Genomic DNA, 17184 nt, shown 5'->3' on the forward strand with positions numbered 1-17184 from the left:
TGGCCGTCCTCAGGGTTGAGTTGTGGGAGCTCCTCTTAGGGCGACACCTTCTTCCTGGGTGTCCTCATCCATTCCCATGACTTTTAAGTCCTGTGCACTCCCAAGATGCACCCAAAATCCTTCCTCCCCTCTCCATTTCCACTGCCACCACAGCTCCCTGCATGACTACAACATCCTTCAGGCTGAGCTGTGTTCATTCTTGTCCCAGTCCTTCCCGCCTTCCTGCAGCAGCCAGAGTGATAGTTCTTAAGTGAGCCGGACAGATCATACCACTCTCTTACTTAAAGTCTTTGAGTGGCTTCCCTTTGTGATGGGGATAACCCTAAGCTTCCCCTTCACCCATCTCCCAGCATCTACCCTCCTGTTTATTAATGTCTGTTCCTTTGTATGCCCTGGAATTTTACAGAAATGGACTCTTTTTGTGGAGTGCGCTGACTTCTTTTATTCAATTTAATTTTTTTATTTGATTTAAATTTTGAGATTCATCTATGTATGCAAAAATGGTTTATTCCTCTTTATTCCTCTCTATTTGTCCTTTAAAATGTGAATGCTGAGTAGTCATCGAATGGATATGTCACAGTTTGCTGATTCACCTGTTAAAAGACATCTGCCCCGTTTCCTGTTTGTGGCTGTTGAAAACAAAGGTTCATGAACTTTCATGTACAAGTCTTTGTAGGATATATGCTTTCGTTTTTCTTGGTAATTATCTTTGTTTCTGAAGGCTATTTGCCCTAACTATAGGACTGTAGGGGGGTAGTTATTTCCATACTTTGAGGATATTATTGTCTTCAGACTTAACACCATTTCCCTTGAGAAGTCAACTATCAATCTTATTTTTCCCTCTTCTGAAAGTTACATATGTCTTTCCCCTCCTGCCCCATTCTGGCTGCTTTTAAGGTTTTCTGGTAATTGTTAGCAGTTTTTAAGGATGTGTCTGTATGCATATGGATATGTTGTTGATTTTTTAAAAAATCCAAAACTGGTGCCTGGCTGGCTCAGTCAGTGGAGTATGTGACTCTTGATCTAGGCTTGTGAGTTCGAGCCCCATGTTGGACAAAGAGATTACTCCCAAAAAAAGGATAAATAAATAAAAAATAAAATCTAAAAAACAAAAATAAAAAAACATATCTTCTGGAGTACTTTGAAATTGCAACATCATATCTTTCTTCAGTTTTGCAAAATTCTCTGCCACTACTTCTTTTAAAATCACTTTTACCACCTTTTTTTCTTTCCTCTCCTTTTGGTACTCCAATTATACAGACATTAGACCCGTCCTGTGCTATATGTGTCTTATTGTCTATATTGTCTGTTGTTTTGTGTCTTTGTCCTTCAGTCTGGACATTTTCTCCTATAATTTATCTTCCCATTGTACTGACTGATTATTTCTTTGGCTATATTTTATTTTCTGTTTAATCCTCTTTTGAAGTTTTTTAAATCAGGTTTTTTTTTTTTTCAGATCTAGATTTTCTGTTTGATTCTTTTTAAAAATAGAGTTACTGTGGAGATTGCCCATGTGGCCCTCTACTCTCTGGCACCTCGTGACCACAGTTCTTGTCAAGTCTGCGTGTGTCGATGTTATGCCTGCGTCTCCTGGGGTCCTTGCTGATGATTGCTTCCCTCTTGGTTGTCAGTCGTTTGGAAATGTCTCCTTCTTATGCCTGGTTGTGTTTCATCGGGTGCCCAGTGTCATGCTTTAAGAAGTTTAGGAATAATTTGAGTCTCAGGATGATACCTTCCTCCAAGGAAAACTCATTTTTGCTTCTTGCTGGCATCTGGCAGAGTTAACGAGATTAACTGATTAATCGCATCACAAATCACAGTGATTTGTCGCTGATTTCCAGCCTTTGTGAGGACTTGTCCATGCATTTGCTTCCAACAGTTCTGCCCACCCCTTCCCCCCACCACCCCATCCCCTACCCCTGCTGAGGCCGTTGAGTTGTCCTGAAATTACTTCTCAAACATTGGCACTGGTCCTTCACTTTCCTGGAGCAGGCAAGGAGTAGGTGATGGTGTGGAGGTGGCAGGAAGGGAACTTAAGTCATGTTTCTAGAAACTGTCTCCCAGGGCTGCTCCCTCCATCCCTTCACCTCAGGCCACAGCCACCCCCTCCCACACACATACCCCCACAGGACACGTGCCTCAGTCTCCCCAGGGAGCTCCATGGTGGTGTGGCTGTTGTTCAGCTTCTACACTTTGTGGTTTCCTCACTTGCGTAGTTACCACAGGGTTGATTTATGGGAAGGGAGCCAGGCAGTCCAGGCTATTCACCGTGTTGGCAGGAATCAGAAACTCTTTCCAGTATCTGGCATTCACTCCAAGTTACCTTTTGGCCTTGTCAAATTTAGATATGTGTATGCAGCAGTTTTTGTCCAAAAGGACACAGGGTAAAGGTTATTAGTGAATATTGTGCTACTTTTGCTTGTTCCAATTTACAGATGATGAATTATAATAAATAAGACTAAAAATGGGGACACATTTGAGACCATTAATTTTAACACTCAGGGTTTCAATTCTATTCCTATTGCTTACAAAATGCTGTTGTCTTTTCTGTTTTTTATTCCTACTCAGCTATTTAATATAATATAAATATTATTTATTTTTAATGCTTAGCTTAGCCAGGGAGAAACAGAAAATTTGTCATAATGTAATATATTTCCATACTTTATATATCAGAACTATCTTACTTTTAATCCAGAAATATTTTGATTTGTCTTAAATGTAGGGACAAGTAGATGTTCATTCCCCGAGTAGAGATGTTTTGGTAATGTAACAGTACAGTATCTACTTAGGAAGCAATAAATATGTATTAAAATATTTCAATTTAATTATAGCATTTACTTTAATCTCATTGGAAACTAGTGTATTAAATCAGAGGCAGAAATTTAAATTTCATTTAATTTTTTTAAAGTAACGAGGCAAATATTTATTTGAATGTATTTAACATGTTTAAAAAATACAGGGTTTTTCAAGACCTTGGATTTTACCCCCTTTTAGAAAGGACATAGAAAAGAGATCAGCATGTATGTGCTGACACAGGGCAGAATTGTGAGATTAAAAAAACATCAAACTTAAACATAAAATTACCACATGCCTCAGCAATTCCTAAATCCAAAAGAATTTAAAAATTTAAAACAGACATTCAGACAAACACAGACATACAAACGTTTGTAGCAGCAGAATGATCGTCAGTAACCAAAGGTAGAAGCAAACCTCATGTCCCTCAGCTACTAAATGCAGAAACAAAATGTGGCCCATCGTGCAATGGACTATGATTCGGCCATACAGAGGAACGAGGCACTGACGCCCACTGCGACATGGATGAACCTCGTACAAATCATGGTAAAGGAAAGAAGCCGTACACAACAAACCATGTGCTGTATGAGTCCATCGATGTGAAATGTCTGGAAGAGGAGAACCCATTGAGACAAAGTACAGAATGGTGGTTGCTGGGCCTGGGGAAGGGCATGTATGATAACTTAATGGAGGGGGTCTTCCTTTTGGGGTGATGAAAATGTCCTGAACTCGACAGAGGGGATGGTGCCCAGCATTGTTAGTGCACTAAGTGTCCCCGAATTGTACACTTTAAAATGACTAATGGTTGGAATGCCTGGCTGGCTCAGTCAGTGGAGCACGTGGCTCTTGATCTTGGAGTTGTTTGGGGTAGAGATTGCTTCAAAATAAAATCGCTATTTATTTATTTATTTATTTATTTATTTATTTGACATAGATCACAAGTAATCACAAGAGGCAGAGGGAGAAGCAGGCTCCTTGCTGAGCACGGAGCCCGATGTGGGGCTCGAACCCAGGACACTGGGATCAATACCTGAGCCAAAGGCAGAGGCTTAACCCACTGAGCTTCCCAGGTACCTCTCAAAATGAAATCGTTATCATTAATTGAATTTAAATTTTAAAAATATTTAAGCATAAAATCTTTAAAAAATAATAAAATGATTAATGGTTAATTTTATGGTAGGTGAACCTTACCTCAATTGAAAATGGAAATTTTCAATGCAAAACAAAACCCAAGATTCAATCACCAATTTTCAGTGCTAGTTGTTACTTCTGGTACATGTTGTAGCTTTAATGCCTTAGAAATGTAGCATTCAGATTTTCATTTACTATCATTTAAACTCACAATCATTTGTGGCATTTTTTTTTTTTACACATTTGCTTTTCTTTCAGAATGCTTTCAGATGTTCCTTGAGGCAGGTTCTCTTATCTGAGGAGGTTGCAAAGCTCTGCCCCTGTTTAGATGCATTCCTTTTGATTTTGTGGTTATAGTCGTTCTTTCTTTTAGAAACCAGGTCTTTTTGTAGTGGTGATTATTTTTTCTGTACCCCTCAGTATGAAGAGGGAGGTATACTTGCTCACAGTGCCCCACGTTGAACAGAAAAAGTGAGTATGCTTCCTGCATTTTTATATGCCAGATGCTGTGGAGAGTAAATATGTGTAAGCTTAGTCACTTCGGGCTACTCTTTGTTTGTCTTGATAGTACACCGTGGTCAAATCATTGGACATTTTTACTTGGGTCCTTTACTATATTGAATTGTCAATACAGTAATGGAACCATTGTTCAAAATAAAATATTATGGAAGAGAAATTTGACTACCCTGAGAAAATACCCCCCCAAAAGTGATGGCTTTACTAATATGTGTGTGCATACGACAAGGAGTGAAAAGTTATTTCGGAGTGATATAATAAAGAGTTGAACATGAGTGGCTCATTTTTAGGCTAGCCGGTTTTCAGAATAATAAAACATGATCTTAGATATTGAGATGTTTCAGAGCCAGTACAAAGGTGGTGCGTCAGGTGTTGGAGGAAACAGGTTATCTTTCCTGCCTGCTCACCTGGAGCCATTGTCGCATCTGAGGTGGACCTCGGGTCTCGTCTCCTGCCACAATTTCTGCATTTGACACCCATGTAATCTGCCCTCAGTGAGCACCTTATGGTGTTTCTTCTGCTTCCTTTCTTCACTCTTGGTAGGATTTATAGAAATTTATTTTTAAGAGGACATGCAAAAAAAAAATTTGAGATGGATGAATACAAAGATGATTCTGTCCAAACCTCTTTTTCATAAATCAAAGTTATCAAACAATAAAGTCAATTCTCGTTATGTGTGGCAGTTAAGTTTCACAAAATCTCTGCAGACCTCAGTGAGTACAAAATCATTGCTCCTAGGAGAAGTACAGGATTACGTTCCTGCCAGCCTTGGGTCATAAGTTTCCCCAACAGATAGATACATAACCTTGTCTTCTGTGTGTTTTCTTTTGAAGACATCGCATTTAATACATAATGTTGATGCATCAGCGCTGCCTCACAGCCAGCAGCTCTGAAACACGTGCCTGAATGACATTTATCTAACTCAGGTATATTCTCTGGAAGGTACATCACTAGACTGCCTTTCAGTACCGTGTTTGCATTAGCTTAAATACTGCCCTCACCAACAAAAGCACCTCAAAAACGTGACCCACGTGGCACTAAGCAGACCCTGGAAAGACACTTGTTTACAGTTTGAAAGCTGGAATAAGAAGGCAGAGCATGTCCTCACTGGACTCAGCTAGGAATGTGTGCACAGGGAGAATCAGATTTTTGCCACTCCGTATTTGCACATGTCTGCAGACCATCATGAAAGGGCCACAAGGGTTGATGTTGGGGTTATAAATTGTAGCAAGTAGGTGAGTTTGCAAATACACAACCCACAAGCCATGACAATGTCTTGTATGGAAGTAGAGCAGCTCTTGGGGAGAACTTGATGCCCTCCTTTGACCAGTTATTGTTTTTCTGACCCTCCTGTGCTCAGGGCAGAAGAGGTGAGCCTAGGGTCTTCTCTGTGTCTTTAGAGAAGGGGGCAGCAAACTTGCTGTATCACGTGACAAATGAAGGCATTTCTTTGTTTGATTCATTCGCTGTACATTCATCGTGGGGCTCCACTCACCACTCTGGGTTCTTTCTACAATTCGTCTCCAAGACACTGCCTAAGAAAGATGGCTCTCGGGCACCTGGGTGACTCAGTGGGTTAAGCCGCTGCCTTCAGCTCAGGTCATGATCTTGGGGTCCTGGAATTGAGTCCCGCATCAGGCTCTCTGCTCAGCAGGGAGCCTGCTTCCCTCTCTCTCTCTCTCTGGCTGCCTCTCTATCTACTTGTGGATCTCTCTCTGTCAAATAAATAAATAAAAAAAAATCTTTAAAAATACAAAAAAGAAAAAAAAAAGATGGCTCTCGTGCTTTTTTTTATGTAGCACAGATTTCATGAGGTGTCAGGGGCATGTCTGTGTATAGTACTTAATTTCTTCTGATGGGAAAATAGTTTATGGGAAAAGTTTATAGTTATAAGACTGGGATAATTATTTTGTGATATCTTACAACTGGAGCATGCTTTTGCACAAGACAGACATTAGTTTCTTTTATCAATCTATGAAACCTCGGTAAGAGAAGTTGAATAGGTATAAACAAGTGGTTAAACACTTTTTCATTTGCTTAAAGCAAACAGTTTCATGAACCCCGTACACAGTCCTTCACTTGCTCCTAGCAAACCTTCAGAGGTTCAGAACAGCCTGCACTATGGCAATTCACGGGGACGAGATTTCTTAGTGATTGGTTTTTTGATTTTGTCTTTTTTCCTACTGTAAATCAATGTAATATTATAAAATATGCCATACTGACAAATGCTTGTTTTATATTTATCACCAACGTAATGTGTAATCTGTCTTCTGAAATGCAGACCTTCAACAAGCTCGTGGGAAAATTTAGCCAGTCAGTCTTTCATTTGAATTTAACACAAATACTTTCCACGACAATGGAAGGGAAGCTGGTTGTCTGGGACATCCACCGCCCACCATAGCCTACCTCCGCCTCTGTGGGCTTTCCTCAAATCAAACCTTGTAAATTGGTTCATTTTCAGAAAGAGCGGATCACTGTGTTCATTACAGTTGATCTGTAATTAACTTAATAAAAAGGCAGCTATCAGTGATTATCAAAGTATATTACAACCCTTTTGGATGTATACACATATTTTGTATATGCAGTGAATATTTCTGGAGAAATTCCTTATGAACTGGGAATGTTTGGTGCCTCTGAGGAAAAGAACAGAGAAGCGGGATCAAGGGTGGGGGTGGCTTCACCTCTTCTTATGATCTCATTTGTACTAATTGGTTTGCTTTTTTAAATAATTTTTATTTTTATAAACATATAATGCATTATTAGCCCCAGGGGTACAGGTCTGTGAATCGCCAGGTTTACACACTTCACAGGACTCACCGTAGCACATCCCCTCCCCAATGTCCAAAACCCCACCACCCTCTCCCTACCCCCCTCCCCCCAGCAACTCTCAGTTTGTTTTGTGAGATTAAGAGTCTCTTATGGTTTGTCTGCCTCCCGATTCCATCTTGTTTCATTTATTCCTTTCCTACCCCCCAAACCCCCAACGTTGCATCTCCACTTCCTCATATCAGGGAGATCATATGAGAGTTGTCTTTCTCCAGTGGATTTATTTCACTAAGCATAATACCCTCTAGTTCCATCCATGTCGTTGCAAGTTGCAAGAATTCATTTCTTTTGATGGCTGCATAGTATCCCATTGTATATATATACCACCTCTTCTTTATGCATTCATCTGTTGATGGACATCTAGGTTCTTTCCATAGTTTGGCTATTGTGGACATTGTTGCTATAAACATTTGGGTGCACGTGCCCCTTCAGATCACTACATATGTATCTTTAGGGTAAATACCCAGTAGTGCAATTGCTGGATCATGGGGTAGCTCTATTTTCAACTTTTTGAGGAACTCCATGCTGTTTTCCAGAGTGGTTGCACCAGCATGCATTCCCACCAACAGTGGAGGAGGGTTCCCCTTTCTCCGCATCCTCGCCAGCATCTGTCATTTCCTGACTTGTTAATTTTAGCCATCCTGACTGGTGTGAGGTGCCGTCTCATTGTGGTTTTGATTTGCATTTCCCTGATGCCGAATGATCTGGAGCACTTTTTCATGTGTCTCTTGGCCACCTGGATGTCTTCTTTGCGAAAATGTCTGTTCATGTCCTCTGCCCATTTCTTGATTGGATTATTTGTTCTTTGGGTGTTGAGTTTGCTAAGCTCTTTATAGATTTTGGATACTAGCCCTTTATCTGATATGTCGTCTGCAAATATCTTCTCCCATTCTGTCAGTTGTCTTTTGGTTTTGTTAACTGTTTCCTTTGCTGTGCAAAAGCTTTTGATCTTGATGAAATCCCAATAGTTCATTTTTGCCCTTGCTTCCCTTGCCTTTGGCGATGTTCCTAGGAAGAAGTTGCTGCAGCTGAGGTCGGAGCGGTTGCTGCCTGCGTTCTCCTCAATGATTTTGATGGATTCCTTTCTCACATTGAGGTCCTTCATTCATTTTTCGTCTATTTTCATGTGTGGTGTAAGGAAATGGTCCAGTTTCATTTTTCTGCATGTGGCTGTCCAATTTTTCCAGCACCATTTATTGAAGAGGCTGTCTTTTTTCCATTGGACATTCTTTCCTGCTTTGTCAAAGATTAGTTGACCATAGAGTTGAGGATCTATTTCTGGGCTCTCTATTCTGTTCCATTGATCTATGTGTCTGTTTTTGTGCCAGTACCATACTGTCTTGATGACAGTTTGTAACAGAGCTTGAAGTCTGGAATGGTGATGCCCCCAACTTTGGCTTTCTGTTTCAATATTCCTTGGGCTATTTGAGGTCTTTTCTGGTTCCATATAAATTTTAGGATTATTTGTTCCATTTCTTTGAAAAAAAAAAAAAAAGAATGGGATTTTTATAGGGATTGCATTAAATGTGTAGATTGCTTTAGTTAGCATAGACATTTTCACAATATTTGTTCTTCCAATCCATGAGCATGGAACATTTTTCCATTTCCTTGTGTCTTCCTCAATTTCTTTCCAGAGTTCTTTATAGTTTTCTGTGTATAGATTCTTGCCTCTTTGGTCCGATTTATTCCTAGGTATCCTATGGTTTTGGGTGCAATTGTAAATGGGATTGACTCCTTAATTTCTCTTTCTTCTGTCTTCTTGTTGGTGTACAGAATTGTAACTAATTTCTGTGCATTGATATTATATCCTGACACTTTACTGAATTCCTATATGAGTTCTAGCAGATTTGGAGTGGAGTCTTTTGGGTTTTCCACATATATCATATCATCTGCAAAGAGTGATAGTTTGACTTCTTTGCTCATTTGAATTCCTTTAAATTTCTTTTTGTTGTCTCATGGCTGAGGCTAGGTCTTCTAGTACTATGTTGAATAGCAGTGGTGATAATAGACATCCTTGCTGTTGTCCTGACCTTAGAGGAAAAGCTTTCAGTTTTTCTCCATTGAGAATGATATTTGCAGTGGGTTTTTCATATATGGCTTTGATAATATTGAGGTATGTGCCCTCTATCCCTACACTTTGAAGAGTTTTGATCAGGAAGGGATGCTGTACTTTGTCAAATGCTTTTTCAGCATCTATTGAGAGTATCATATGGTTCTTGTTCTTTCTTTTATTAATGTATTGTATCACATTGGTTGATTTGCATATGTTGAACCGACCTTGCAGCCCCAGAATAAATCCCACCTGGCTGTGGTGAACAATCCTTTTAATGTAATGTTGGATCCTATTGGCTAGTATTTTGGTGAGAATTTTTGCATCTGTGTTCCTCAAGGATATTGGTCTGTAACTCTCTTTTTTGATGGAATCCTTGTCTGGTTTTGGGATCAAGGTGATGCTGACCTCCTAAACTGAGTTTCGAAGTTTTCCTTCCTTTATTATTATTATTTTTTGGAACAGTTTCAGGAGAATAGGAATTAATTCTTCTTTAAATGTTTGTTAGAATTCCCCTGGGGAGGTGTCTGGCCCTGGGCTCTTGTTTCTTTGGAGATTTTTTTGACTGTTTCAATCTCCTTACTGGTTATGGGTTTGTTCAAGTTTACTATTTCTTCCTGGTTCAGTTGTGGTAGTGTATATGTCTCTAGGAATGCATCCATTTCTTCCAGATTGTCAAATTTGCTGGCTTAGAGTTGCTCATAATATGTTCTTATTATTTTTTGGTATATCTATGGTGTTGGTTGTGATCTCGCCTCTTTCATTCATGATTTCACTTAATTTGGGTCCTTTCTCTTTTCTTTTTCATAAGTCTGTCCAGGGTTTTGTCAATCTTATTATTCTTTCAAAGAACCAGCTCCTAGTTTCTTTGACTTGTTCCATTGTTTTTCTGGTTTCTATTTCATTGATTTCTGCTCTGATCTTTGTGATTTTTCTTCTCCGGATGGGTTTAGGCTTCCTTTGCTGTTCTTTCTCCAGCTCCTTTAGGTGTAGGGTTAGGTTGTTCATTGGAGATCTTTCTTGTTTCTTTGAAGGGCTTGTATTGCTATATATTTTCCTCTCAGGACTGCCTTTGCTGTGTCCCACAGATTTTGAATCATTGTGTTTTCATTATCATTTGTTTCCATAATTTTTTTTCAATTCTTCTTTAATTTCCTGGTTGACTCAGTCATTCTTTAGAAGGATGCTCTTTAGTCTCCATGTATTCGGGTTCTTCCCAAATTTCCTCTTATGAATGAGTTCTAGCATCAGAGGATTGTGGTCTGAAAATATGCAGGGAATGATCCCAATCTTTTGATGCCAGTTGAGACCTGATTTATGGCCCAGGATGTGATCTATTCTGGAGAATGTTCCATGTGCACTAGAGGAGAATGTGTATTCTGTTGCTTTGGGATGGAATGTTCTGAGTATATCTGTGATGTCTATCTGGTCCAGTGTGTCATTAAGGCCTTTATTTCCTTGTTGATCTTTTTCTTGGATCATCTGCCCATTTCAGTGATGGAGTGTTAAAGTCCCCTACTATTTTTGTATTATTGTTGATGTGTTTCTTTGATTTTGTTCTTAATTGGTTTATACAGTTGGCTGCTCCCATGATAGGGGCATAGATATTTGAAATTGTTAGATCTTCTTCCTGGACAGACACTTTGAGGATGATATAGTCTCCTTCCTCATCTCTTACTATAGTCTTTGGCTTAAAATCTAATTGATATGATAGAAGGATTGCCACCCCAGCTTTCTTTTTTGAACATTAGCATGGTAAATTGTTTTCCACCCCTCACTTTAAATCTGGAGGTGACTTTGGGTCTAAAATGATTTTCTCATAGACAACCTATTGATGGTTTTGGTGTTTTTTATTTTTAATCCATTCTGATACCCTGCCCTGTGTCTTTTGATTGGGCATTTAGCCCATTATATTCCAGGTAACTATTGAGAGATATGAATTTAGTGCCATTGTATTGCCTCTACAGTGAATATTACTATATATTGTCTCTGTTCCTTTCTGGTCTACTATTTTTAGGCTCTCTCATTGCTTAGAGGACCCCTTTCAATATTTTCTGTAGAGCTGGTTTGGTATTTACAAATTCTTTGTTTGTCCTGGAAAGTTTTTATCTCTCCTTTTATTTTCAATGATAGCCTAGCTGGATATAGGATTCTTGGCTGCATGTTTTTGTCGTTTAGTGCTCTGAATATATCATGCCAGTTCTTTCTGGCCTGCCAGGTCTTTGTGGATAAGTATGCTGCCAATCTAATATTTTTACCATTGTATGTTACAGATTTCTTGTCCTGTGATGCTTTAAGGATTTTCTCTTTGTCGCTAAGACTTGTAAATTTTACTATTAGATGACAGGGTGTGGACCTATTCTTACTGATTTTGAGGGGGTTCTCTGCACCTCCTGGATTTTGATGCTTTTTCCCTTTGCCGTATTAGGGAAATTCTCTCCAATAATTCTCTGCAATATACCTTCTGGTCCCCTCTCTCTTTCTTCTTCTGGAATCCAATTATTCTGACGTTGTTTCATCTTACGTTATCTCTTATCTCTCAGTTTCTCCCCTTATGGTCCAGTAGTTGTTTCTCTCTCTTTTGCTCAGCTTCTTTGTTCTCTGTCATTTGGTCTTCTATATCACTAATTCTCTCTTCTGCCTCATTTATCCTAGCAGTGAGAGCCTCCATTTTTTTATTGTACGTCATTAACAGCTTTTTTAAATTTCAACTTGGTTAGATTTTAGTTCTTTTTTATTTCTCCAGAAAGGGCTTTTATTTCTCCAGACAGGGCTTCTCTAATATCTTCCATGCCTTTTTCAAGCCTGGCTAGCACCTTGGGAATCATCATTCTGAACTCTAGATCTGACATATTACCAATGTCCATATTGATTAGGGCCGTAGACTTTGGTACTGCCTCTTGTTCTTTTTTTTGTGGTGAGTTTTTCTGCCTTGTCATTGTATCCAGATAAGAATATAGGAAGGAGTGAATAAAATACTCAAAGGGTGGCCAAGACCCCAGGAAAATGTGCTTTAACCAAATCAGAAGAGACTCCAAATCATGGGGGGAAGAAAGTGGGTAAAAAGAAGTTCAGAAATTTTTTTTATTTGCTAAATCTGGCAACCCCAGGCCTTGTCAAATTTCTCAACTTCTCTGAGCCTTAGTTTCCCAGATGTAAAGTGGAACAACTGTAAAATCAGCCTCGTAGGACACTATTAAAGTGAAATTTGTACAGCACCTGGAGTCCAGAGCTGGACCCAAAATGAGCTGTTCAGGAGATGGTACTTACTACGGTTAGTTCCCAAACAGATGTTTTTCTCTATTTCAGCTATATTGTCACAGGTGATAATAGAGGTAACATTAAGTTCTACGATCGGACCCTGTCCATTGTTAACTGGTACAGCAACTTCAGACTGAGCTCCTTAAGGACACTGTCATTTTCCAAGACCGCAACAGCTCCCCCACCGAAAAATCAAACTATCCTCCAGACTGCACTCTAAAAGGTGACCTTTTTATTATAAGGTAACTTGTTAATGAATCCAGGGCACCTGGGTGGCTCAGGGGGTTAATCCTCTGCCATCGCTCTCTGCCTGCCTCTTTGCCTACTTGTGACCTCTCTCTCTCTGTGTGTCAAATAAATCTCAAAAATCTTAAATAAATAAATAAAAATAAATGATAAAATAAATTTAAAAATAAAATTAATAAAATAAAAGAAGAAATATAATTTGCAAATAAAATATTAAAAATTAATAATCATCTTCATAATAAAACTACTAATAAGATAAATCAATTGATAATTGCCCAGGTTACATTTCAAAGCAGAATTTTCAGGACACCTGACTGGTTCAGTGTGTTAAGCTTCTGCCTTCTCAGGTCATGACGCAGGCGTCCTGGAATGGAGTCCCGCATTGTGCTTGCTGCTTAAAGGGGAGTCTGCTCCTCCCTCTGCCTCGGTCCCTCCCCCCTGCTTGTGCTCTCCATTTCTCTCTGACAAATAAGTAAATAAATCTTTAAAAAATTTTAAGGCAGAATTTTAGAAATAACCTCTAAAATGATGAGCTGCCGATGGCTCATTCGGTGGAGTGTGTGATGCTTGGTCTCAGGGTTGTGAGTTTGAGTCCCACCCTGGGTGTAGAGATGAATTCAGGTATGAGAAAGTACCTCCAAAAACAAAGAATTTCATCATTTTTCTCTACGGATAGATAAAAATCTACCCACATATAAAAATATGTGAGCCGTGTTATGTTGGGACTCCCATTACTGAACAATTGGAAAGCATGTTCAAATGCAGAGGATCTTTGGTCAAAGCAAACTGTTGGACTATTACCAATGGGATTACAGTTCAGGATTTCAGAAACGCACCTCCCAGGCTTCCCACATGGGGTAGGGGTCGTCTTGCTGCTCCATGGCCACAGACTATCCAAGAAAACAGCTGACTCCTGGCCTGGGGGGAATCATTTTCAGCAGAAAACCACCAGGGAAAGAAATTCTCTTCCCAGGCCAAGTTTTCAGCCTCCTGAGCCCCCAGCAGCTTGTCTGTGGCCTCGGGAGCAATCATTGCTTAAAGTTTCTCTGTTAGCCCGTGGTGTGGGTTGGGCTCTGAGCAGATGAAAGCTCTGGTACTAGGCCAGCCCTGGACACAGGGGACAGTAGATGCCACCCACTCGTGCAAGCAGGAACAGGGTCCCACCAAAGTGCTATGCAGATGAGGAAGAGACTGACTAGGACACAGCGTGGGTGACCTGCCCACTAGGGACCTGACGTGCAGCCAGGAGGAAGGGCAGGATCTAGATGGCCTCACTGTATCCCTGGGTCGCTGCTCCTCCCTTCTTTCCTACCTGCCCTGTGTCTGTGTGTGTGCATGTGCATGGGAGTGTATGTGTGTGTGCGTGTGTGTGTATGTTGTGAGTCCCCTCTGTTCCTCTCCCCTCCCACCTCCTCCTGCAGTGCTGTCCCTTCTCTGCTTCTCTGTCGGCTTGCTGCCCCATCTTTCCCAACCACCTGCCACTGTGTCCAGGACAGTCAGCGTCGTCTCTCAGCTCCCAGGCCACCTTTCTTGCATGCTCAGGCCAGCATCCTTAAAGCCCAAGCTGTATTTCCTGGGAGAGTGGCAAACAGGGGCCCAGTGGGGGACGGGGGTCCACCTGGCCTATGGGCCACACTGCAAATATAGCTGTCGGGGTCAGGGCCAGGGTACAGGGAACGGGCCCCGCTCAGGCCCCAGTCCCAGTGTGGGGACTGCTCAGCACCTTCTCCCCCTTACTACCCTTCTCCAGCAAGCTCTCAGACCTATACGGATGAGGGAACGTCAGGGCCTGAGTTCTAGCTAGACCTGCAAGCCTCTAGGACCCAGTTCTCAGCATGGACTCAGGGTGGCAGCAGCCTACAGCTGGGTGACCTGGGACAGGCGGTGAATCCTCTGTGTGTCTCAGCGTCCCCAACTACGGAACAGGGAAGAAAAGACTCCCTCCTTCTTAATGTGCCTCTGAGTGGGATAGGGATGGACAGACATCAAGAACTTGGCACGGCAGTTGCCGCAGGCAGTGGTGAGAATTCGGTTCTGAGTGGCAGCAGCAGCAAGAGAGAAAAGCGCAGAGACCACCAGGATCGCAGCTGTAGCTGACCGGGGGGCTTACCACCGGTTGCCGTGTGGACCCACATGCGCCAGGGGACTGACCCTGGGGTCTCTGTGAGAGGGTGTTACCAGAAATGATTGCCCTTTGGGTTTCATTTGTGCTTGTGCGGATTGTCCAAGGAGACTCCACAGTGGGTACTGGTGCTGTCAGAAAGTAAGGAAAGTTCTGTGAATGGAAAACAGTCCATGGGATCTTCAGGGAGAGTAGAGGAGAGACTCAGCTGTAGCTGTAACCCCAGACGTGGGTGTGCCAAGTGTACACGAAGAGCATGGCAGGGGCAGGCCAGGGGCACTGGAACAAGAATGGTGGACAAAAGGCAAGATGGAAAGCCCACTTGGACCTTCACTCTGTTGCTTGATTAATCAAAATGGGGAAAGAACCCTAAAGGTCTTCAGAGCGTCTCCTAGAGGCCAGAGTCGCACAACACTGTGAGTCCACTGTCCGGGATGTCACCCAGAACCAAAGGGCCTGACACCCAGAGAAGAAGACAATGCGGGCACTTGCCGAGGGAAGAGAGGATGCATGTAGCCCTGCAATGCCCGCCTGATGGGTCCGCAGGGGCACGGCTGTGGGACCAGCTCCTGTCCCTGAGGGCTTGGGGCCCAGCCAGGGGAGATGGCTGGCACCCACTGCATTCCCATTCCTCTTCCTCAGTTCAGCCTTCAAGCCTGAGAGATCTGTGAACCCCCTGAGGGTTGGGAACAAGGGAGTCGACCCCTACAAGGCACCTCTGCAGGCCTGATTCATGCACTGGGCGGCAGCCCAACAGAAGCTGTGCGTGTTCACAGGGGTTCCTGCACGTGCGCTCATTCCTTAGGTTCCAGGTTCCAAAGCTGTGTCCTGGCAACAGGCCCTGCATTGTGCTCTAGGCCTTCTGCCGCGACTTGGCAGCTGAAGGAGAGTGCTGCGAGCCTAGTTTGGTATCCTCAGCATCTGGCCTTACCTGACTGCTCTATGGGCACCTCCTTGAGCAGGCCATGCCCCTCCCCACAGCCCTGGTCTCTGTTGGGTCTGCACCTGCCAGGAGGGCTGGTCCGCCCCAATCCCGCTCACTGTGGCCGCAGACTACTCTTGGCGCCCAGGGCTCGCCCGGCGGTCCGCACCCCGGCGTCCACTTGCAGGCGGTCCTCCAAGTACCCCGCGAGTTGGCAACCATGCTCAGTCCTTGGAGCTTGCATAAAGTACTCCGTGATCCTGGAGACCCTGCGCTTTCTTCTGGGGCTCCCTGCCAACTTCTGCAGGTGGGGCTGCCGGCTGATGGCGAGGCTGTCAGCTGCTGGATCACAGGTGTCCTGCTGCCGCCGCTGCGAGTCCATCATGGACACGGTCACCCCCTGTGTGGTGCAGAAGCAGGTCATCACCAGGCTGTCGCCCTCAGCACCCAGGAATGTCCATGATGTCTCCACAGGGGAGAGCGTGTGCAGAGACCCCAAAGAGAGCGGCAAAGGGATGGTCCACCTAGAGACTCACAGAAGGGACCCTGAAGTAACTGGGGCGCCACAGGGGGCATTTAGGCCCCTAGGGGTCCACGGAGGCCTCTCTTCCTTTGTGCCCAGGCCTGGGCCTCTGCTGAGATCCCTCCCCCGGGAAGAGAGCTCAGAAGACCCATGCAATAAGAAGTCCCCCAGCTCCCATAGGAGTTCCTGCCCCACTCGAAATGCCATCACGAGTTCCTACAGTTCCACCTGGGGCAGAGGAGGAGGGATCTGGCCACAAGTTAGGCCTCGCAGCCCCCGAGGTCCCCCAAAAAAGTCAGCCAAGAGAGCCTCTTGTGTCCTGCCAGAGTGCCTGCACTTTGCCAGAAGAATAACCAGCTGGAAAAGGATGCCGATACCACCACCAGGCAGAAGGAAACGCAGATGAACAGCTCATCCCCAGCTGACTGTTCCAGAGTCAGAAAACGCAAGGTTCGTCTGCTGCCACACAGGCAAGGGGAGCCTCTGAGGCTGCCGTCACCCCCTGAGCTGGGGTTTCAAGTGACTGCTGAGGACCTGGACCGGGAAAAGAGAGCTTCTCTCCAGCGCATCCAAGATGCTCTTCGAGGGGACACAGAGGCCACCTGCAGCTGTGGCCCAACTTGGACATCCAGTGCCTTGTCCCTGTCTGCTGCAGTGGCTGCTCCCCTGCCAGCCTCTGACACCCAGGTCACCCCCATGGACGGCTCCCCACCTTCGCAGCCTGTCCTCTTGGGGTCTCATCCTGGCTGCAGTGGGAGCAACTGTGCATCTACCCAGGCCCCCTTGATGCCATC

General features: G+C 43.3%; 1 pseudogene; it reads left to right on the forward strand.

Moving 5' to 3' along the window:
- The window catches only part of LOC123930011, a 29650-nt pseudogene extending 13975 nt beyond the window's left edge, over nt 1-15675 (forward strand).
- The last annotated feature ends 1509 nt before the right edge of the window (nt 15676-17184 follow it).

This window comes from Meles meles, chromosome 18 (genome assembly GCF_922984935.1).
Source record: "Meles meles chromosome 18, mMelMel3.1 paternal haplotype, whole genome shotgun sequence".
Taxonomy (NCBI): Eukaryota; Metazoa; Chordata; class Mammalia; order Carnivora; family Mustelidae; genus Meles; species Meles meles.